The following is a 22351-nucleotide window of genomic DNA, read 5'->3' as shown; positions in this document are numbered from 1 at the left end:
CCCTTAACCCTATACCGTGGGTGGTCTCCAACATTTCCTTTCGTCTTCACACATAGCGCCGCGCACTCGAAACACTGATTTTGTCTGTCTTTCTGCCGGCGCCTCTTGTTCCCCGGGGCCCTCCCTTGACCTTGGGGCCTTGCAGTCACCAAAGGCCATTCCCGGATGATAGCGCCTCACCCGGGGACCGAAGGAGAACACCACAACGCTTAATAAGTCCACTCGTGAGTCCTATACAGTTTACTACACATAATTTCAAATTGTAGCCTGTAGTGCTGTGTACATGATTCGGCCCTAACCTCACAATTGGATCACGCTGTAGCGGAACTGCCATCAGCATCGTCGCCTGCTCAGGTCCTCATGTCTCGCCAGCACGAACGGCTTTTAATTCGAAGATCAGTTGGGTACTTGCCATCATTCGAATGGCGGTGATTTTTTTTTTTTCCTCCAACAACCCTCGTGACATTCAATTTCAAACGCCCGGAGTACCTGCGGTGACAGAGCGAAAGGTTTCTTCATAGCTTTCAACCCTACAGAAATCAGACATCACATGACTGAGAGGTGGGGCCCAGTTGGATGCCCCACCCGTATGTCTCATACTCTGTAATTGGCATTTTAAGTGGTGAAAGTGACAGTTCTCCTTCCCTCTGTGTGCATATATTTGTGGTCTGTGAAGTAAAGTTGCTATTGCTAGCATTACGCCTTTCGATAGGGGAAAATGTGTCTTAATAATTGACAGCTATAATAAAGAACCAGGTGCCCAACGCTCTGACCTTCTTTTTCGATTTCCAGAGATGAATCTGGGTGATGTTACACGGACTGTTAACAGAACGCACTAAATAGGTATTCAAGAAATGCCAGTATATATGTGACATAGAATAATATTTGAACGAATGTTTTGCAGCATGCGAGATCGATAAAGAAGTCGTCGTTTCCAGTAGAAAGACTAAAACCAATAAGGTGGCTTCAATTTTGCACTAGGGCCCTTCACAGATACGTTTTGGCTTCGTGACATTATGGTGATTCATAATGACTTGTCATTTTCTGCCCCATCCTTCAACTAAGGTGATTGCTTGACTTTGGCTGTTCTCGATATCTCTGCAGCAATAAATCAACCAATAGTACGCGTTTCCAAGTCTCATCCAATTGGTCCATAGTTCGGGAGAAATGATATTTAAAGCCAGTTTGGAGGGAGCACAGAAGCTTATGTCCGCCAAAGACGCTAAACCAAAGTTGAAATGCAGTTGCTTCTCTACGTCATGATCGGGCTCACTTTGACGGGCCTTGTATTGTAAGTATGCAATTTTTATTTCATGTAATTCCAAGACATTGGTGATACACCCGGGTTTATACAGCGCGGGTATGTATGTACTGCTTGCGACGTACTCGACTGAAATCTTCAATCAGTGATTCAGCAGCCCATATTGGGCTTTGTCGCTTTCGAAGGGGGCAGGCCAATATTAGGTCTGAAGGTGAGCTGTATGCCACAGGATTATATTAGTCAGGAGAAGTAATATTGCAACAGCTAAGAATTTTAGATAAGATAACCAATGACCCATCTTTTTCAAATAAGTACTGTTCCGACTAGCAAAGCACAAAATGAGGACATGTGACTGAACATCCCATTCCTGAGCCAGTTTGACTTTATTCGCGGGTCCAATATTACACGATTATATCGTCATCGGGGAATTGACAAAATAATATATCGCGAATATAAACAGATTTCCAGTATTCCGTATAACATCTGTATCCGCGGCATCTGTATAACACTTTGCAACCTTGAATAAAACCAAGCAGCCGTCAACAGCAAGTTTATAACCTTCGAAAAGAAGAGGACACTAGAGTTGCAAGACAAAGAATTTCTGCAATGTGCTTTTGTTATCTCTTCAAGTCTTCTGTTTTCATTTTGTAAAGCATTCAATAAAGAAGGGAGAGAGTGTTTGACCATTTGTTGTTCGAGTTTTTTCTTGAGTGACTGTGAAGGGTGAACGGTATTCCACTTAAGTGAGTCAACATTGATTTATATTGTTTATAGGGACTGTAAAGTGAATAGCGCACCTATAGAAACTGTGTGCTTTTCTGAAACATGCGCGACTGTGATACGTAATATCTTTCCTAGAAACTAAACGTTGTTTATGCAACCGCATTTGGAATATTTCTGTGCCAAGCACAACTCGCGGGCTCCTAAACTCGTCAAACTTGACACAACCCGCGCGCCATCTATCGAAAACGCAAGCAACTAGGGGAGGCATCTAGTAGGTCGTGGCGAGCTACAGTGTGCGTCTCCTGATCGAAGGTGTACGGTTAGTGCATGCCAGGAAACTTCAAGCGATCTTGGCGATCTTCACAGCTTTCATCTTCTGGTCACTCTCTACTACTCCCGTTGGGACCGAGGGAAATTGCGGAAGAGCAGAAGTCATAGAGACGCATAGAGAGAGTACGACCAGCAGATATTTCTTACATGTTACGACTGTATAAACCGAGCTTCTCAGGAGTTGCTGTTGTTCTTCATCCTGTCTGAAACGCGCACAACTTGAGTATCTGTCCGCAAATCAGCTCCCACTCTGTCTTCGGAGAACATAGAGGGTCAAGTGTGTTGAAAATTGATTAGCCCGAAAAGCATGGAGCACTGAGTTGTGATATATTGTTCGTGTCATCACAGCCCTACATGATGGTATCTTAAAACATTGTGGTTATATTTCACTTTACAGTCCCTGATCACCTGATCGGATCACCTGATCATACGCGTAATTAATTTGTACCGTTACCAGTTGAAGCTGCTTAAAGGGAGCATTAAGAGACTTCGAAGCCTCTGCAAGCATATGTAATGCATTCCTAGCCGCTATTCTATTCACCACGTGGAGTATGAACTCAACATTGGTTAGAACAGTGAAGATACAACTAAAATTCACGGCCAAAAAAAGCGACTGCCGGGACGACGGAGTAACTGGCTGTGACGTCACAAGCAGACGACCTTTGCCAGTGTCGGGCTAACATAGTGCAAAGAGTAACAAGGAGGGGGAGAAGAGCTTGAGGGCGAAAAAAAAACGCCGTTCATTCGAGAGGTTTAAACCAGTGAGTCGGTTTAGGGTCAACGATAAGACTTCAGTTCCGGTTCAGCTCCGGAAGGCAACCATAATGGCTCGAACCGTTTTCTTCTTTTTTTTCAGACAGTTCGGTTCACGAGCCGGTTCAGGGGCCTCTGGTGGGAATAAAGCACAACAGGCAGGTTAAAGCCACGACCTACTAGATTATAACGACCATGTCATAATCGGCAGCACCTATAAGGAGCCCGTCCGCATAGTCCGCTAGGGGCGCTACTCATCGGCACGCGAGACCTGCATCACGATTGGACGATGGAAATTTGAATTCTGAACGCGCAGAAGCGTACGTACAACTACTGTAACAGACGACGGCCATAGCTCCTATGGAAACGCGTAGAAGGATAATGGCGATCAACCTCAGAATGAGACATCTTCCGTGGGATATCCACCGCTTGTAGAGAAATACTAAGGTAAGCTGAAGTACAAATTATTGTAGAAGTTGAGGAGGCAATAACTAGGTCGATGAGTAGCGCCACCGCTACTTTCCAAAAATGCGGCGCTGTGAAGGGGTGCCTATGACATGATTGTTATAATGTAGTAGGTTCCCCAAGAACACGTTGACATCCCTTACTCATCCTGAGGATGTCACTGTGGGACAAAAATGACATCCTGGGAATATCCCCAAAAGATCCTCAACTTGTTAGAAAAGTGTTAGAATGAGACTCCAGAGATGATCCTAGGGACAACATCTGGGGAGAAAAATAGGATAGTCTCAGGAGCACTATAGGATCATGTCCTTCTGCATGCAGCTATAGTGAATCTGCTTTCACTTCTCTCATTTAGAAGTGTGCAGACGTTTACTGTAGAAACGAACTCTCTTTTTTTTTTTTTTTTTGCAGTTTTTCAACCTCGGCCACCAGCTTTTCATTTTCAGTTTCTCCTCTTCAATTGTTTTCGATGACGAAGAATGGGTGACGCGGTATAAAAAGAAAAAATATAGAAGGTCCTGTGCCACTACGTCTAATGCAGTCCACTTTGAAATAAATATGCGGCAGTGGTGTTTCCTTTTGCAGATAAAACATTGGCAACTCCCGCATGTTCGGGAGTCCTCCTATCATCCCAGTCAAAAAGAACGGTGAGGTACCTAAGTATAAATTAAATTTCATGCATAAGCATATCCATCGGCTGGCCCACGTTCTCGCAAATTATATACAGGATGCCTACGATACCTGGAGAAATGATCTCTAACACATAGCACTGTCAAACAAAAACTGACAGCTCTCCTGTCGCGTTTGTGTTACAGACGGGCTGATCTTACAATGCAGCCCTTTAAAACAATCCTCATAGGAGAACTGTCAGCAAAGGAGTGTCAAGGATAATCACTTAAGGAATGCTACCTAGAACTGTTAGATTGTTGGATGCTAGAAAGATTACGGGCAACACTGTATTAGGCATTCGGAAGGGATCCGTACTCTCAGCCGCTTACGGCGGCAACCACGTTGCATGCGTATAACACTGGGCCCGACAGCCGTGCTGCGTTTCTTTCGCAAAAAAAACACACTAAACAGGGCTCTCTGCACTCCTATGGAAATATGATACGAAATTATATAGCCACCAAAATAACAAAACGCGACAAAATAGTGCTGCAAACATAATACACATTCGACAGTGTTGCCGCTGCACAGGGGGTTGTTCGACACCAGGAGTCGCGCCGCCGCACTACGCCGGATTTTTCGTGATAAATTAAAAATATTTAGAGAGCGTTGTCTGTCGTATGGTTCCGCATATGGGATTTACAAGCAACAAAGTCTCAAGCCACGTCGCCAGCATATCCTGCTTGTCTACTGCTTTTCAGTACCTTTAAAGGGACCGAAAAATGAATATAAACCTATCGAAACTTTATGTTCAGCGAAAAGCTTGAACTTTCAAAAGCTCAAATGTCAAAGAACTCCGCTGAAATCGCTGTAGTTTTTCTGCAATCGAATTTTCCATAATCGCATGTCCAGGGACCTAGTAGGAAACCGAGCAGTCTGTCAACAATGGCATGACCCCCCGCCATCTGTCGAGGACGCATGTAATACGCGCACTTCCGGGCGCTAATCCGGCAAAAACGAAAATGGCAGTGGGCATTTGTGACCGCTTTCTACGTCTTCTAGCCTCTTGGAATAAGTGCGCTGGAATTCCGCATTCGAGAACTGTCACTCACACAGAACTGTTGTTCGTGCGTTAGCGTGGTGGAAAGTGTGTTCTTCGCAGCAGAAGATTCCTCGTCCATGGATTAATCGGAGTCACATTCGTCCTCAGGAGTAGCTCACCGTGCCGTGAACATGGACTGCTTTGTGAAATTTCCATGTATCAGGGAGAAGCACTTATGTAAGCCGAAACAAGCGCTGTTTTTTCGTCGTGCAGGTGTTCATGTGTGAAATGCAAACCGACGGATACTACGGTGGATACTACGGTTTTTACTGCCGAGAGGTAGAGAATGCGTGTGAAAAGCAGACAGACGTTTGCATCAGAACTAACGAATATTTCGAAATACTGTGCCTTGACACCGAAGTACTGCCAGTGTCTTTTACATACATCCGAGAAACCGAAGAGCATGGCAACGTACACGGCAGCGCCATGTGGTCTTTACGCGCTACTTGAACGGCAAACTGGACGGAAAACCCTTATTTCTGCAGAAAATTCAGTTTTACCACCCGTTGGCGATTCACAAGGATATGGGGTGCTCCGTGAAAATACAATAGAAAATACTCAACTGGATCTCTATCTGCGTCATGCATGCTATTAGGGATGCTTTCCCATCACTGCGCTGACCTGTAGAAATGTTGTCCGCACATTCATTTTTCATTTCATTTCTTGTTTGCTGCAAGTTTTTCTCATTGCTTTTTCTTTGCTGTCACAGCATATTATAATTACTAGTTTGTACCTGTAGGGTTAAGTAACCTGTGGGCATAGATGTATTTGTAGGTTATACTCATGTCTCACTTGTATATGTGAGGAGTAAGTAAGACAATTTTCATCAGTGTCATTCAGCTGAATTGTGTTCATAACCTTTTAGTATACTTCTTAGTGACCACGTTTCCAAATGTCAACTAATAATTGAACCAAGATTGGGATTTAACACTTAATTAACTCTGCTTTGCTAAACGGAGTACTTGTAACTGATTCATTATCACGTCGCCAACTAACATTTGTAAAGAAGGACTTGAGGGCTGACTTCAACTATTATTAACCCTTGATCTGGGTTCAAAGTTAACAATGCACCATTGGTGTGCATAGTACTCCAAAATGGCTAAATAATTTATTGCATAAGTTCTCTAGCTGTTACTGTAATTGAGATGTACTTTTGTAAAGTACTTTTGACAGCCCTGCAAATTGAAACTGGCTTCAGCGTACACTACAAATGCATCGTAACATTTAATTGAAATATAATATAAGAGCAGAAGCAACGTTTTGTCCCAATTCAAACTATATCTTTCTTTTTTATTGTCCAGGGATTTAGGATATAGAGTAGGACTTCCTAACCTGTGATGTTTTGACGTCCTTGAGCGTACAGTTGTAAAACCTACAACAAAATAAACAAGAGAAGTATAAACAGTTTTGTCTTTCCCATTTGAATTTAACAAGCTAGTTATATTTTACCATTTGTTCACTTTTGTATTCTCTATTGGTGAAAAGATTACAGGAAAAATTATGCTGCAGATCAAACAATGACCTGTCATCTTGATGAAGATCAGAACATTTCTTCAGGCATGCTAAGTGAGACAAAAGAAATGTACAATGAAGGTTGTACAAAAACAGCAAATCTCCGTCGACTAAAACTTTATATATGTGGATGTTACCACATCGTGTAGTTTCCACCCAAAAGTAGGACTAGGCAAGGTTGTTTGGAAGGTTGTTCGGATGTTGATGTGCTATACCGTTAGAGTACATCAATATAGATGAGGGGCAAACACAGTAGACAGCATAATGGCTGCAAACTCAAGTGAAGATTTATTCAACAGAATAAGAAACCGAAAGCATGAGCAGAGAAAGGCATTGCCCACGCAGTGTATGGTGAACCACATTCATTTCTGAGAAGGTAGGATTGGAAGAGCAATAAAGAGAAATGACAGCTGCGTCCGAGATAGGGGAACTCTGCAAATTCTGGGACCAATATGATGTGGTAACCTTGCATGGCTCACTGCAGCTCTGACACACATTGAACAATTCCAGTAGTTGCGGCTTCAAAGACAATGAACGTTTGCTGTTGCACTGGGTATTCAAGTGTAGAGGATGCATCTCTAGAAAATTAATTAGTGTTCCTTAGTCATAAAGTCATAACTCCATCTCAACAGGAACTATTCTCGTACCCTTCAAACATGCTAGTAGTTCTCATCGGTTTCTTCTCCTCTTGTTGACGTCATACTAATGTTCTGCACCTGTCCAAAGACTAAAAAAAAAATGTCACAAAGTCTGCAACACGTAACAAATCTAGTGCTTCCATCTGTGGACTTTGCGTACCTGCTTTCAGTTATTTCTGTCATGTGAACTTGAGTGCCTGGATGACACATACGAAGCAGTCTTGCGCCACTTTAACACTGGAAGGCCCCTAAAATTAAATTTGTTGATGTTGACAAAGTTGAGTACGGGACAAGAAGGATAACATAAGTTAAATGGAATACGTCGTCGCTATATTATAACTTATACGTGTGTGACGCCTGTACATACCTAAGACGTTGTGTTGAACTCGTCACCTCGGTGAAGCAAAATCACTGGGCACTGAGCATCAGCGTGCTTCGGACGTCTTCGCAATTCGCCTTCTACGGCATCTTCGTAGTCATCGGCAGCAAAATGAGCTCAGCACATACCACACGACTGCTACATCTAATAACCGAGTGCTCTGAACCACATTCGTTTTCGCGCACTCTCCTGTTGAATCTTGTGGTAGAAACGCCTGCCGCCGATGGTGAACGAACATGATTTTTGCATCCCCGAACACCAAAACCACACCACTCATATGTAGGACTCTCGAATAGTTGACACAACAACCACGAACATGTCATTCACTTCTCTTTGCGCGACCAACACGACCGCCCACGACGTAAACAATAAACGCGATAACACAGACGACCTTGCAGATGGCGCGGCGGATCGTAGCTCGTAGCGGCGAAGTAGCTGAATGCTTTATTAACGTAAAAGCTATGGAAGTGAGCGTCATTTTTAAAATAGTGTTTAGCTGTAAGATAATGTGCGCCAGCTTCGTTCTCTACAAAATTAGCTCTCACGTGGTAACGGTTGACCAATCCTGGGAGCCCTGGACCTGAAACCCAAGTTGCTCTTTTTCGCCGTTCGCTGGCAGCACCGTCCATGTTCCGGCAATCTTCAAAATATTTATACGTAAAAAATATGCCGAATTGAGAAGTAATGCTTTCTGTGTCTTACCAAACAACGATGTTGTGCACGACAGTGGTAAAAAATATGGGGGTTATTTTTCACTTTTCGGTCCCTTTAAAAGAGGGCAGGCACTTTCGCATCAAAACAAATCATTTCTTAGAGAAAGCTTCCATGACGACAGTTATTGATTGCTTCTCTCACCTTTTATTTCTTGCTGTAGTGGCTGCAGCTGGGAACCTGACGAAGGATGTTACGACGTTGGGGTAAGTTCATATTTCAAAAATCCCTTTTTTGTACGTAATTTTTATCTACGAGACAGCGTTTGCGGATGCTGCTGACGTCATGCAGGTATTCTGAACGACGATAGGACGAGGTAAGATGTTGCTCGACTATAGAGTGTGTCACTGATGAGGTTTTCTTCATTGGGCAACCGTTCTCTTCGCGTCCTTATTCCAGCAACTTGCGAATCTATGTCAGACGGCATCTTCAGAAGCTCTGGTTTCAGGTGAGCGTCATAGCACGATCCTGACCCAAAGGTTCCTCAAGCAAACGCCGCTCGCGGAAAATACTCCTCCTGCATAATGATCCTTTCATTATTTCGCGGTAATGGGTATTCTGTGTGAACGGTAGTCTCTTCGTCTGGTTGCAGGATAGCGAGAAAATCAGACTCATCATCATGAACATATCGGAGGGGGGGGATATATGTATCAGGCGAAGAGGGGGAAAAACGGGGGAAAGGAGAGCCAAACGAGACGTCGGCTTGCAATTCCGGAAAGAAAGAAAGAAAGAAAATTATAAGAAATATCGGGTGGGCATCCGCATAGTGATGTGTCGGACATACCGTCATAGTGTGCGTCATATGTGCGCCTTGGAGCCGAACGAGCACTCTGAACTGATGGATCCTGCGGCTTTGCCATTTAGAACGAGCGGTAGCTTGCGTCACCTAGTCCCAAATGGAGAGTATTACAGTTAGAGTAATCATGTACCGCACCTCTACGCGCGTAGACGCGCCTGAAGACCGCTACGCGCGCCAGCTGGTGCTGGGCGTCTGCAGCGTATACAAGAAAAGCTGCAGAGAGCGCATAGCATGTGGCACGTGAGCAGAATCGCCAGCAATAGCAGACGACAAGAGTTTCTCGTAGTTCAACGCGGACAACGAGGAGATTATGGCGTTTTAATTGTCTTTCATTCTATCTGCATGCGCACAGAGAACGATGTGGGCATTCTGGAGCGTGTGTAGAAGTCATGCACGAGTGCTGATGGAAGGACGACAACCAAACAGAGAATGGTACAAAATGCTCCCAAAATGTGGCACGCAGGAAGAGACGACGAGAACTCGGCTTCTGACAACAGTAGTGCGATGCTGTACCGCGTTCGGCTTACTGCGCATTTATCCTGCCCGAGACGCCCTGCATTCGTCGATCACGACTATCATGCAACGTGGTGAGCAACGATTCTGTTCTGAATACTTATCCGAGGTTGAATGCGACAGTCCCGCACGGGGAGCATTTGTGTGATGTTTCATTAACGGTACGGACCAGCAAATTTATTTGCAAATAAACAATAAAGCCGTTGGACCAACCTCAGTCTTTTTTCCGCAGTTCGCTTAAGATTTCCACTTGAACATTTGTTTGGGACTGGCGGCGGCGGTACCTCGTGAGTGGCTCATCATTGCTCACCTCATCTCCTGGGTCTCCTTCCCAATCTTCCGCATCTTCCAACCGAACTTGAGCCGTTTCTCGTTCCCATGAAGATGTACGAAAATGCGCTTCGCTTTAAAATGAAATGAACTCACAAGTGTAATTGTCCCACGCGCCTTCGCGGTATGCCGCCATTTGTTCAAGCAAAATAGCCGCCGCGACCTTGTCGTCTCCTGAACCTTTCGATGATCGCACATTCCTCCAAAAAGCGGCGAAAGCGGAAAACGCACTCGGAGGAGACTTGGCAAAGTGCGCCTATGATTATCTTGAATGTGATCCCCACTGGAAAAAGGCTCATAGGTACAGGCAGGAGATCCTGTACATCCCATCTATATATATGTTAGACTTATCCCCAATGACCTACATCACACCATAAGGGATCGGTATGGGATCCCATGTACCGCACATGGCATGGTATGGGACTGATGCGTGCCTGAATAGACGACGATGGTCTTCCTCTACACTAGTCTTGACCGGCGATGATGGAATGTCCCAGCGGGCAGATAGTCGTGGCCATAGGCGCCGACTGCGCGGGGGGCTTTGCCCCCCCGGAAAATGAACTAGGGGGCCGCCTCCCCCGGGAAGTCCCGCTAAGAGACTGACACCAACCTTTGGGGCTCGGCGCGCCCGGGTCAAAAGAGCGAAGAGGCACCAACCCCAAGAATACATCTTGCAATTTGTAAAATATGTATCCGCCCACCATACTCATTATCACAGTAGAAGGGGAGGCGAAGAAACACATAGCCTGAATTTCGCCCAAGGCAATCAGATCAATGAAACGAAGCAGTCGAAAAGGTACCAGCAGCTGCGAGGTGTAACGGTATAGGATCCTCGGAACGCATATCCGTTGGGAGCGGGTTCAACTCCCGCTGCTCCATTTCATTTACCAATGTAGAGGACGATGGTCTTCCTCTACATGAGCCCCGACCGGCGATGATGGTATGCCACGGAGAGGCGATGACGGTGGCCTATCTCCATGGCCGCGCCGGTGGAACTGAGGCAGGTGCTCCAGGCGCGTGGCCATCTTCGTCGCTGTCCACCGGCCGCTACACCATATTCATTATATTGCGCGCATTTCGGATCAAACACCGAGGATTCAATGCATTTTGTTCCTTTTGCACTCAGTTTTCAAAGGCGTAATGCCTTCATTTGTGCACATGTTCACTGTTTACGTTCTCTCTGTTTTTTCTTCTTTTTTTTCTGTTCTTCCTTCCTCTTATTTCTATACCAGTTCTGTATACATCACAGCATCCCGCCGGAGTGTGTGATTCTTCAGCTTTATTTTTGTGTTCTTCATTTTTCCTTTCCTTTCCTTCTTTTTGTTTTCTTTTGCTTTCTTCTTTTCTTTGCCTTTTTTGTCTTCCCCCTTTCACTTTTTTTTGGAATAACAAGCCGTCATCCATCTGGCTTACCTTTCCTTTCTATTTTTTCTTAATAAACATATCACCCCGGCAAAATGAAAACTCCCCGCTTCTGGTCGTGGCCTCACTGTATGACGGTGCCGGCAGAGCTGACGAGCCAGCGCACATCGTCGTCATCGTCGGTGGCCATCACAAGCCTACATTCTTTGTCACCCCATAACAGTATAGCATTAGATCTCGCATACCTGACATGGTATACGGTACTGCTGTGGGGCTCTGCGCCATGAAGGGGTACAGTAGAGGATATTACACGGGGTGATATTTTGATCAGTTACAGAATTTTTGCAAAGCGATGAGAACGATGTCGTTCTTCCGGTTGCGTTATATGACCTGGCAGACATCCTTTTGGATAATGTATGCAACTACAAGATGCGAACCAGCGGCACAGCGGTTAGGGTGGCCGCTTTCCACGCCGAGACTGGGAGGTGACACGGGTTCGAATCCTGTCACCGGCTGTGCTGTCTCAGGTTTTCCCAAGACTTTCCAGACGACACAGTTCCCCACGAAGTCGGCCCAGGACGCATACTAACCCCCTACTCCTGCCTGCTCTCCATCTGTTCACGTCTGTACGGTGCCACAGCCGTGTATAGCCACAATTGTTTCGCGGCGCTAACACGAAATTTAAAAAAAGAAACAAGATGCGAGATAGCAGAATGAGACACTATTGGTGTTGAAAGCCGTTGCATGCTTCAAAACACTACACAGGAGCACAGAGCCAACAGTGCATTGCAGCAATTTTGGAGACAGACGACACAATCCGCCATTTTCACGCGATCGCTGTGCACATGCGCATCCCGCGTCGTCTGCTCTTCTGGCTGAGAACAATGGAACCATACCTGAAACGATTGCTGAAAACAGTCGTAGCCATTACTACGTTAACGCTGCTATACACCATCCTGGATTGCTTCCGTCAATGAGCGAGGCTACGCTTCTCGGCACCAGAAATGTATGAAAGTACCCAGGAAATAACGAATAGCTTTAGTGCTGGATGACTGCACTGCACTCGACAAGCGCAAGAATCTTCTCCTTCCTCTTCTTCAAAACAGTTCTGCACAGTTTATTGGTCTGGCATGGAATGACACGGACACGGTTTGCTCCAGGGTCATTGCATACATCAAACTAACACTTACACTTTGTACAGGGAGAAGCAGCAGGAATAGGCCTCAAAGCCTAAGATAGATACTCCAAAAGTGAATGCACGTATGCTGGAACGAAAGACACAGAAACCGCAGCGCTCCTCACGTGCATTTGTTTTCAGCCAGTAGCAGACGACATTCGAGAGGGCGCCACATCTCAGGAAAATGGTCCATTAACACGGCCCTATCGCAGCCATTGATTGTCTGCTATGGTCTGCATGTTGACTACTTGTGCTGTGTGCACCCACTGACACGTGGATTGAGTGACTCGCCAGGTCTAGTTTACACAAGGTCCCGTATCATGCGGGATTCCATTTCTGTATGGGATCCTTTATCATACAATATTCCATTTGCGTACAGGATTGCCCATATCAAAATATCTCTTACCATAAATATATATATAGTCACACGGCAATTTGCAACTTGCATGGTACGCCGAACGAAGGATGAAGTTGGGTTGAGGAAGAAGGGCCGTCCATAAGCGGCTACCACGTGCACCGTCTATCCCGCTACAGTGGAGCTACGTTTGAGGAATAAAGGGAATAAAATAACTTGATGGGGTTCCCTCTTGCCCCCGAACTTCCTATGTCGTCATGATTCACGAGAATTTCCCTTTTAGTTGTGAGAAAAGCAGTCGTGTTTTCTGCTTGTCTTTGTCCGTGTCCCCCTTCTCCTTCGAGTTGTAATACTTACCCTAAGACATAAGACAAAATGGTTTGCGGAGAAATATTTTTCTCCAGAGAAAGTGTAGGCTTGTTACGCGAAGCGTCTATTATTGTTATCATTATTACTATTAGTATTAGTATTATTGAATGTCATGCCTCCTTTATTTTAACTCGACCTATTAGAGTATCGACTTTGTACATTACATCATCACACCTTCTTAACCTCTATGTTTTTCAGGGAATTCAGTTGCTTGTCGTCTCGTGTGTCTTTCGTTCCTCGTCTTTGCAGAGCGCTTTGTTTGATGCATACGTACCAAGTAGACCAATTCCTCATTTCTATATATAACCGCCTAGGACATCGCGAGGACCTGTAGCCAACATATACTACAGCAAACATTGGTCTTATTACAGTACTATTTTCATTCACTATATAAAGACTCGGATGAACATCGAAAAACCGCGAAGCTGGCACGTTGCTCAGTGTTATCCTACATGGAAACACGGGCATTCTCAGCCTAAAACCGATAACGAAGAAACAAACAGTACGAGGGGACAAGTTTTGATATGTCTTACGCAAGAGGATTTGTCCCCTTGTACTGGTTTTTAACTTTATATCGTCCTCGTACTTCGCAGATGTGAACTTTGTTTTTCCAATTTGTGATTTTGGTCTTGTGGATTTTGATATTGGTGTTTCGAACGATGGGTTATCGCGGTGCACCCTCCCTGGAAAACCTCAACGGACATATCATATCTGCTTCTGTCCTGAGGCAACTCCCTTCCTGCATTCTACCGGTTCGCTGGATTTCTACCCATCTATATCATATCCATTGTTTTGCATTTTTCATCGACAGCAATGACATTTCATGACACGTATTCTACGCACGACGGTTTTCTCTACTATTTCCTATGTCACATCGAAGAATCATTTTCTTTCTCTCGCAGTGTAAGAGTGGAACTTCTGCCTCCCCTACCACAACGTGCAGTGACGGATGCGTGTGTACCAAGAAATGGTGTGGTTTTAGTGGTGGGAGCTATTGCAAGAATAGAGCCCAAGGCTGATGAGCATCGAACCGACTGGCCATGCAATAAATGCACACCACTTGTCCGTTTTGGACCTTATTTTGTACATCACGCGTCTCCCATTGCCACATTGCCAGTGATCCCGTTTGACCGAGGGAACAACAATTTGGGTATCTGAACAAAAAACGCGTCATCGGAATTTGTGAGCAAACCTTGAGGATATCCTTCCGGCATTACACAGCAGCCGCATCTGCCTCGCACGGTGACACGGTGCAAGGCGTCAGAGGGATCACTCTATATGTCTGTCCGTTACAGCTACCAAACTACAACGTTTTTTTTTATGCCACAAGTACAACACAGACTAGAGAGCAAAACTACAGACAAGCCTGGGTACTTTTATGCAGGAGGCCCTTTGGAGCAAACCTTTTGTACGGCTACCCTTTCCCGTTTTTTTTTTAGTTTTTTTTTTATAAAAAGATCTCGACTACATGGTTGACTCGCGTTTCGTAGACACTTATCTACCCTTCTCAGAAAACAGTGCTCACATCGTGTAGGGTGTAATGCTGTTGACGGTGGGGGACCTACGTACTGCAACTATTATTTCACGCTTCGTCAAAGACATATAAAAACAGTCGTTGAAGCAGAGCCCTCGCTTGGCAAGTTGTGTTGTCAAATATGTCACTCGTGGCAATAAATCCATGTATCACGAGTAATTTGTAGTTGGGGTGTAGTTGGGGAGTCACATATCATCCAATCGAACAAAGAAATAAATTAGCAATCCATGGAAGTATCCGCCCCAGCAGGACAGAACAGAAGAAGCGATAAATGAGGCTGGTGATGTTGAAACCTTTTCGTTTTTGTTCAACATTGGAAACGTGGCGCGTCCCGCTGTGTATGCTTGAAATTATAATGCCAGATTCCGAAACAGTTTGCTGAACCCACGTGGCCGCAGAGAACCCGGGTCACGTGACATGTGCAGAGGGTGAGCTGCACATGGGAGGAGTGTTATGTTGAATTCCAATGGCAGAGTCGCAAGTGGCAGACTCCTCAATGGAGCTGCTTGATCTGGCCTAGAGCAAGTGATCGAAATCTGCGATTACAACACGTCCTGCCTGGCCAATCTCCCTCGGTGGATGACAGCCAGAGACGGAGGAAGAAGAAGAAGAAGGTACTCATGTTCCATTATAACGCCATGTTTTGCATCATCAAGGTCCTTCTAATCTCCTAACGTTGCTATTGTAATGTCTGTCTTATCACTTCCTTCATGAAACAAAATCGCCAACGTACGACGCGAAAGACTACGTAGTCACGGCGAAGACGCGTTGCGAAGCAGCCATGTTGGCGAAGCAGAGACAAGAAATAGGAAGCATAGGCGACAAGTCACACGTCACCTAGAGTTCCGTGTAAATCTGTCTATTTTGGCGGAGCAGTCTGGGTTGCTCCCTGGAGCGACCTTGGCTCGAATGCCGGTCCTAAGCTCCTATTAGAAGATTCCAGAACTGTTCCCAATCTGCCAATCGAACAGACTTGCTCTCAGCGGAGCAACAAAACTTGCTCCGGAGGCGTTCCGAATCTGCCATTGGAATTCAACACTGGGTTACCCTTGGAGCGACCTTGGCTTGGTGCTTTCCAATGCCGCTCCAAAGCTCCCATTGGAAGACACCGGCACTGTTCTCAGTCTGCCAATAGAACAGACTTGCCCCCAGGGGAGCAACAAAACTTGCTCCGGGAGCGCTCAGGATCTGGCATTGGAATTCAACGTAAGTATTCCATCGACGAAGCAAAGCAGTACGGTCGCACCGAGGGCAATGCACTTAAACCCCACCCAGCGTGGAACAAAATTTCCTCTCCCGATGGGATTCGCGATTAGTCGCTTCGTATTTCGTGTCAGTCAGCGTATGGGGGACTGAGTTCCATAGGCCGCATTACTGTTTGGGGTTATTTTCGGGCTGCATACTAAATATTGTGGCAGAAATATCATTAAGTGAATTAGTAATATCTCTGCCACACTGAAGATCAAAAGAAAACGAACTGTACAAGTAATAATCCTGTTCATACTACAGCACTGACGACAAGATGCCTGGCTATTCGTTTCAAGGCACTGGCTTTGAACATTTGAAAAATCCAAAAAAGGTCGGGTCTGAAACCGACTTCAAGCGAATCAAATGTTTTTACGCACTGAGACCAAATGAAGAGTTGGAGATATTTGGCCGACTCCACCAACCAATGTCAGCCCTGCTTGGTAGCATACCTGTCGTAGCAGGATAACTGTAGAGACGCACATCAGTATAACTATTTATACCATGTGTGTCTGTAACATGCCTAACGAAGGACGAACTCAATTCGAAAGCTTGTGTTTCAGGACAATTATCTGAATGTTTCAGTCTCTTATGGCCGTGAGTTCTGATAATCCTACCTGTGTCGCGAAAGGAAGTCTGCAACCTTTCTGGTAGGTGTTGTAGGTGAGGTCTGTTGGGGTGACATTGATAGTAATCAGCACGAGTAACCAGGGAACCTGGTCAGCACCCCGCAGGGGGCACTGGCTTCGGCTGGTGTTTGGTGAGTGGCGCCCCCACTGACCCCAGCCCCCAGTCCCAAACTTGTTATCCGTACCGTGCCGAGGGGATGTAAGGCGAAGGGTAGAAACCTTGAACGGGTGGCGGTCGGGGCATTGGTCAAGCTCCGGGACCTTCCCGTATGTATGAGTATGAAGTAACAAACCTGTATGGGTAAATTTTCTTCTTCTCTTGAGATCGTGGCCGCTTCGCGGCCACGGACCGAAGTTTTACAAAGTACATCTAAACAGTTCATTGCCAAGTACATAGTACTGTCTACTGCAGACTCTGAAAAAGAGAAAAACGTACCACTGGGAAAGATTTCACCATTTTTTTATTGAAAAATCGGTGGCGTCCCTGTCTAAAAATATCACGGTAATCAGACGTATCAGATCTGAGGACTTGCTCATAAAATGCACGAATGAGAAAGACTGCAGCCGTATATTAAACGCTCATGAAATGATGGGACTAAAGATTGTAGCTTCGATGCATAAAACACTTGCCGGGGTGTCATCTCAGTCTCTGAGCTGGTTGACGTGCCACCTGAAGAAAGCTTGATGGAGCTCAGGGACCAGGACGTCGTTGATGTACGCAAAATCAAAATCCGTACATATGGCGAGTACACCACCACACGAAACTTTTGACTTTACACTTACTTTTGACAGGCCCCCACAAACCTAAAAGTAGGCTACCTATCAGCAGATGTCCGATCTTACATTCCGAACCCGTTGCGCTGTTTTCGGTGCAACAGGTTTGGACTTGCTGCAGACGGGTGCCGCGGCTCTGCTGGTTGTGCACGTTGTGGAAAATCTGACCATAAGACCAAATAATGCAAAGGGCCAGACTGCTGTGTCAACTGTTCTTCCAACCACCCATCCTACTCGAGGTCCTGTACAAAGTGCAAATATGAAAAAGAAGTCCTGCACGTTAAGGTTACACAGAGCATCAGTTACCAGGAGCCAGAAAAAAAGTAGCGCCCATCTTTTTCGAAAAATCCTTTGCCACAGCCGTAAAACTAGTAACACAGTACACACAGACCGAGCAATCACTACTGACAGAGACAACCACAAATGAAGTCCAAGGAGGTGCACATCCACCTCCAGTTCCCGAAACTCCAGTGTTGTCACCAGGGTGTCGGAGCGAACCGAAAACCAGAACCGAAAACCGAAAACAAAAACGCTATTTCGGTGCGAACCGGAACGGAATCGAAACCGTATACGCTTTTTTTGCTCAGGAGGGAAACCGAAAAATGTATTTAACGGTTTTCGGTTCAAGAGAAAAACTTCACCTGTTTGGACTGCGAATAGGCGAATGAAGCTGACGTCGTGTGTTCTGAAGTCATGTCATGGTACTTTACGAGGGTTCCGGTTACGGTGGAATGTATGTCGATATACTATGACCCTTAGGCTCCCTTTGTTGCGTGTTATCGTTCACGGTCATAGACTTAAAGGTACATATGACCGGTTGTGACTCTGTACCAATGTGCCGTAGTGTTCGTTTTAATTTCATCCGCGCAAACTTTCCCCAACTGAACAGCAACCCAAGGGGGCTGCGTAACGACTTCTCTATCGGTAATGTCGTGCAACGTGTCCCTTGTTTGAGAGCAGCGAAGTTGAATACACGTACATTTAAGTATCCGGGAGGGCAAGCGCGTGTGAAGTGGCGCCTCTTTTGTCGGCAGGACACGAAGAAATGAAAACGGAGCCGTCGAGCGCGTTTGAGAGTGAAGGTGTTCCTCGATTTGCGTCGTACTCGTGCGGTGGTGCTTGCTGACTAGGAAGCAGCAACAGACATTCGGATGGGACGCGATCGCACCAATCCAACAAGAAGGTATTTTTCGTATGACATCATGACAAACAAGTCCGTCTGTATCATGCGCTTCATGAAAGAAGAAAGCCTATTTGAGCAGGACAGTCACCTGCAGGAACCAGGAGCTTTCAATTTCACAGCTGCCTATTAATATTAAATACCATGTATGCGGAACAAACGGGTTTACATTTTGCAAGATTGCTTTTTTTCTGGGAACGAATATGCCCGCCAGAAGCGGAACCGGTTAAAACCGGTATGAACCGGGTTTTTTTTTTTTTTTGCTCCGTAGCAGAACCGGTACCGGACCGTTTATGATAGACCCGGAACGAAAACCGGAGCGAAAAACGTTTCGGTTCGACACCCTTGTTGTCACTAACACCGACGCCACTTCTGTCCTCACAGTCCACGGAGGTCACATCCATGGACTGCGAGGACGAGACGAGCTCTGAGCGCTCCTTTGCGAGCTCGAGCTCCCAAGTCAAAAGAATAGATCTAGTCTGTCGGGGAGTGGGCCACTCCATGACATTTCTGACAAGGAGCTTGCGGCTGCGCGGAAGACACCCACAAGGCCGCGGGTCACACCTACAACAAAAAATAGATAATGAAAGCTCTTCAAAGTGGGCAAAAGTTGCTGACACACGTACTACTACTTCTTTGTACTGCAACTCTTATGCACAACACGATCCTCCAATAGAATTGTCGTGGGTTACTTTCTAACTTAGATGATGTGAACGATCTCTTCGAGAAGTATAATGCTACATGTTTTTGTCTTCAAGAAACATATTTGAACAACCAAACACCAAATATACTGCGTAGACACAACATATTTCCAAGAGATCGAAGTGACGCCACCCGAGCATTCCGTGGTGTAGCGATCATCACACGACGATCTCTCCCAACAAAAGCAATTCACCTGGTCACAAACTTGGAAGCTGTAGCTATGCAGATGTGTTTAGACAGGATCGTCACCATTTGCTCGGTATACTTGCCACCATCAGACACTATTACACAAAATGAATTAGAAGATTTATGCAGCCAACTTCCAAACAACAACAACATAGATGAATGGATGATGATGATGTGGGACCAACTTCCAAGTCCTTTTATAGTTCTATGTGATTTTAATGCTCATAATCCACTTTGGGGCTGTACAAGAACTGACACTCGAGGGAAAATGTTAGAGAAATTTTTATTATCAACATCCATCTGTCTTTTAAACACAGGGGCACCTACATATATTCATTCTTCAAGTCAGTCTCTCACAGCCTTGTGGAAACCTACATTCCCACAACCTCGGGGCGTCAGCCCGTCCGTTCCGTGCGCGAAGGAACAAGCAGCACAAAAGCAGATTCAAACGAACATACCAGGTTTATTCCCCTTTAAAGGGACTATGAAATTTCCCGAACCCCCATACTTTTTTTCGATGGAAACTGTTCTTCCCGCAGAGAAACTAATATGCCACAAATTTTTCCGGACGAAATCGCTCCACTTTGCGAGGAGCGCGCGCTGAAAATGTCTCTTCCGCGTCCCTCCTCTCCCGCGCATATTTCCCTGCCGATGGTGTAACTGTACGGACCGCTCTTCGGTTCCCCGTTACGTCACCGGTGTTGCACAATGGCAAGTAATGCCGCGAGCTCGCGCTGTGGCTGCCGCCACTGCCGAAATCTGCCGATCGCGCGAAAGCTGCTGTCATGGAGATTTCCACTCCCGATGAACGCACACGCGGGATCCTACGGCGCATGCTCCTGACGGGATTCCTCGGCTCGGCAACACGTCACGATGACGTGTTGCTGAGCCGGCCGTGGTCGCGTCAAGTTACCCGTTGTGTCTCCGCTCGGCAGCTCGTCACGGCGCGGCGCCAGCTGTCCTCCCTTCGCCGCTCCGTTTAAATTCGCTCCTGAGAAATCCGCTCGCGCGACGAAAGTAAAAGTTCGGTTCTAGACTCAGAAAAATGTCTTCTTTCGAACGAAACGAAGAAAAAAATCGTTTCATAGTCCCTTTAAACAGTCGAGCAACCAGAGCGATAAACACTTCTTGCCGCGATTTTACCCCGGCCATGAATGACCTACAAGGCCAGGCTACCTGCCTTAAATAAGAAAAAGGCCACGCCCCTCGAGTTCGTAGCACCGGATGCCGGCATATCTGGCAGATAAGAAATCTGCCACAATCTCCCCCCCCCCCCTACGAGTCCATGAGGAGCAGGACCGTATGGTTGAGCAGGTCCGTGAGGCATCCCAGGATCGGCTAGCAACTCTGGCCTAAGCCGTCTGATAGTGGCGAGAGCGGCGTTGACATCATTCGTGGCGCGGGCGGCCTCGGTCCGGGCTTGGTGGAGGGAGCCCCGTCTATGTGTAGTTCGGTGCACCTCGGGGACCAAGCAGACTGGGCACAAAAGCCTTCTTTCTTTTCTTTCTTCTACCGTCAGTGGCTGAAGCGGGTCGATAGGGTGTCGTTCGGCAAGAGTGTAGCCCACAAATGGAGCTGGTGTCCGTGCCAAGTCGTCACCCCTTAGTGGTCGGGGCTGGTTGTTCCATCGCGAGCGCGACGCCCAGTAAACGGGCTGTCCGTTGTGGATTATAGTCCAAGTGCCCACTGAGTGACCCTGCGGGGCAGAACTGAGACGAGGGTTCCTACGAAAGCCGGAGCGGGACGCGGAACGACCAGGTGAGGCAAGCGACTCCAGAGTCTTCCACTGTCGACGATGTTGCTGCATCTGCGAGAGAAGAAAAAGGGAAACGGTAAGAAGGCGGCTTCAAACCGTGGGCGCCTGAGAAGGCACCACCCTAGAACAGACAGCGGAAAACTGTCAACAGAAATCTCTAATAAAGCACTAAATCACAAGTACTATGCTTAGCGATGGAGATAGTGGAAGCTACATGCGCTGCCTGGCGGGGACGCAAGTTGAAGCGGCTGGACGCAGGTCCGGGAATGGGATCCGGGTCCAGGTGCTGAAGGGAGGCAGGTTGCAAATCGGGCTCCTCTCCGTCAGGGTCTCGGAGGTGGTAAGACTTCAAGTCCGAGATGTGAACTGGCCCAGTTTCTTCGCCGGTGTCACAGCGACGCAGCCTGTAAGTGAGGCCGGAGCAGCACGCACTTACCTCGAAGGGGCCATCCCACCTATCTGCGAGTGAAGCTGCAAAGCCTCGTGACGTATCACTTAGCGGGTGAGTCCGTCGAAGGACGAGATCACCGACGCTGTAAGAGGTTTTGACGTCCACGGTTGTACTGCGAGCCTGGTCCAACCTTGCGACGTCCAGGTTCTCTTGAGCCGTCCGAGCTGCATCGTCCAGTCGACTCCAGAGGTCCTCAGCAAACCTTGAATAAGGAGGCCGGGTAGCACCATCCCGGAGGCCCAGAGCATTCTCCACTGGAAAAGGGGCCTCTCGTCTCAAGTTCAGGAACGCCGGGGAGAAGCCTGTAGACCTGTTGACCGTCGTCCATGTAGCGAACGCCATCTCGGCCAGGCGAAGATCCCAATCACGGTGATGCTGACTAGTAAAAGCAACCAACATCATTTTCAGGTTCCGATTAACACGTTCGGTAATGTTAGCCTCAGGATGATACGAGGAAATCTTATGCTGAATGCCTAAGACAGCGCAAGAATCTGAGTACACCTTACTTG

The 22351-nt window shown here is 46.6% G+C and overlaps 1 long non-coding RNA gene across 1 annotated transcript; it reads left to right on the top strand.

Moving 5' to 3' along the window:
* The first annotated feature begins 1217 nt into the window (after window positions 1-1217).
* Window positions 1218-14450, top strand: LOC135375404 (uncharacterized). The gene is made up of 3 exons (XR_010417240.1): window positions 1218-1291; window positions 8644-8686; window positions 14288-14450. It is a non-coding gene; the product is annotated as an uncharacterized LOC135375404 (long non-coding RNA).
* The last annotated feature ends 7901 nt before the right edge of the window (window positions 14451-22351 follow it).

Source organism: Ornithodoros turicata, unplaced genomic scaffold (genome assembly GCF_037126465.1).
Source record: "Ornithodoros turicata isolate Travis unplaced genomic scaffold, ASM3712646v1 ctg00000858.1, whole genome shotgun sequence".
In the NCBI taxonomy this organism is placed as follows: domain Eukaryota; kingdom Metazoa; phylum Arthropoda; class Arachnida; order Ixodida; family Argasidae; genus Ornithodoros; species Ornithodoros turicata.
Note: the sequence above shows the minus strand (reverse complement) of the source record. Positions and strands in the feature narration are given on the sequence as shown.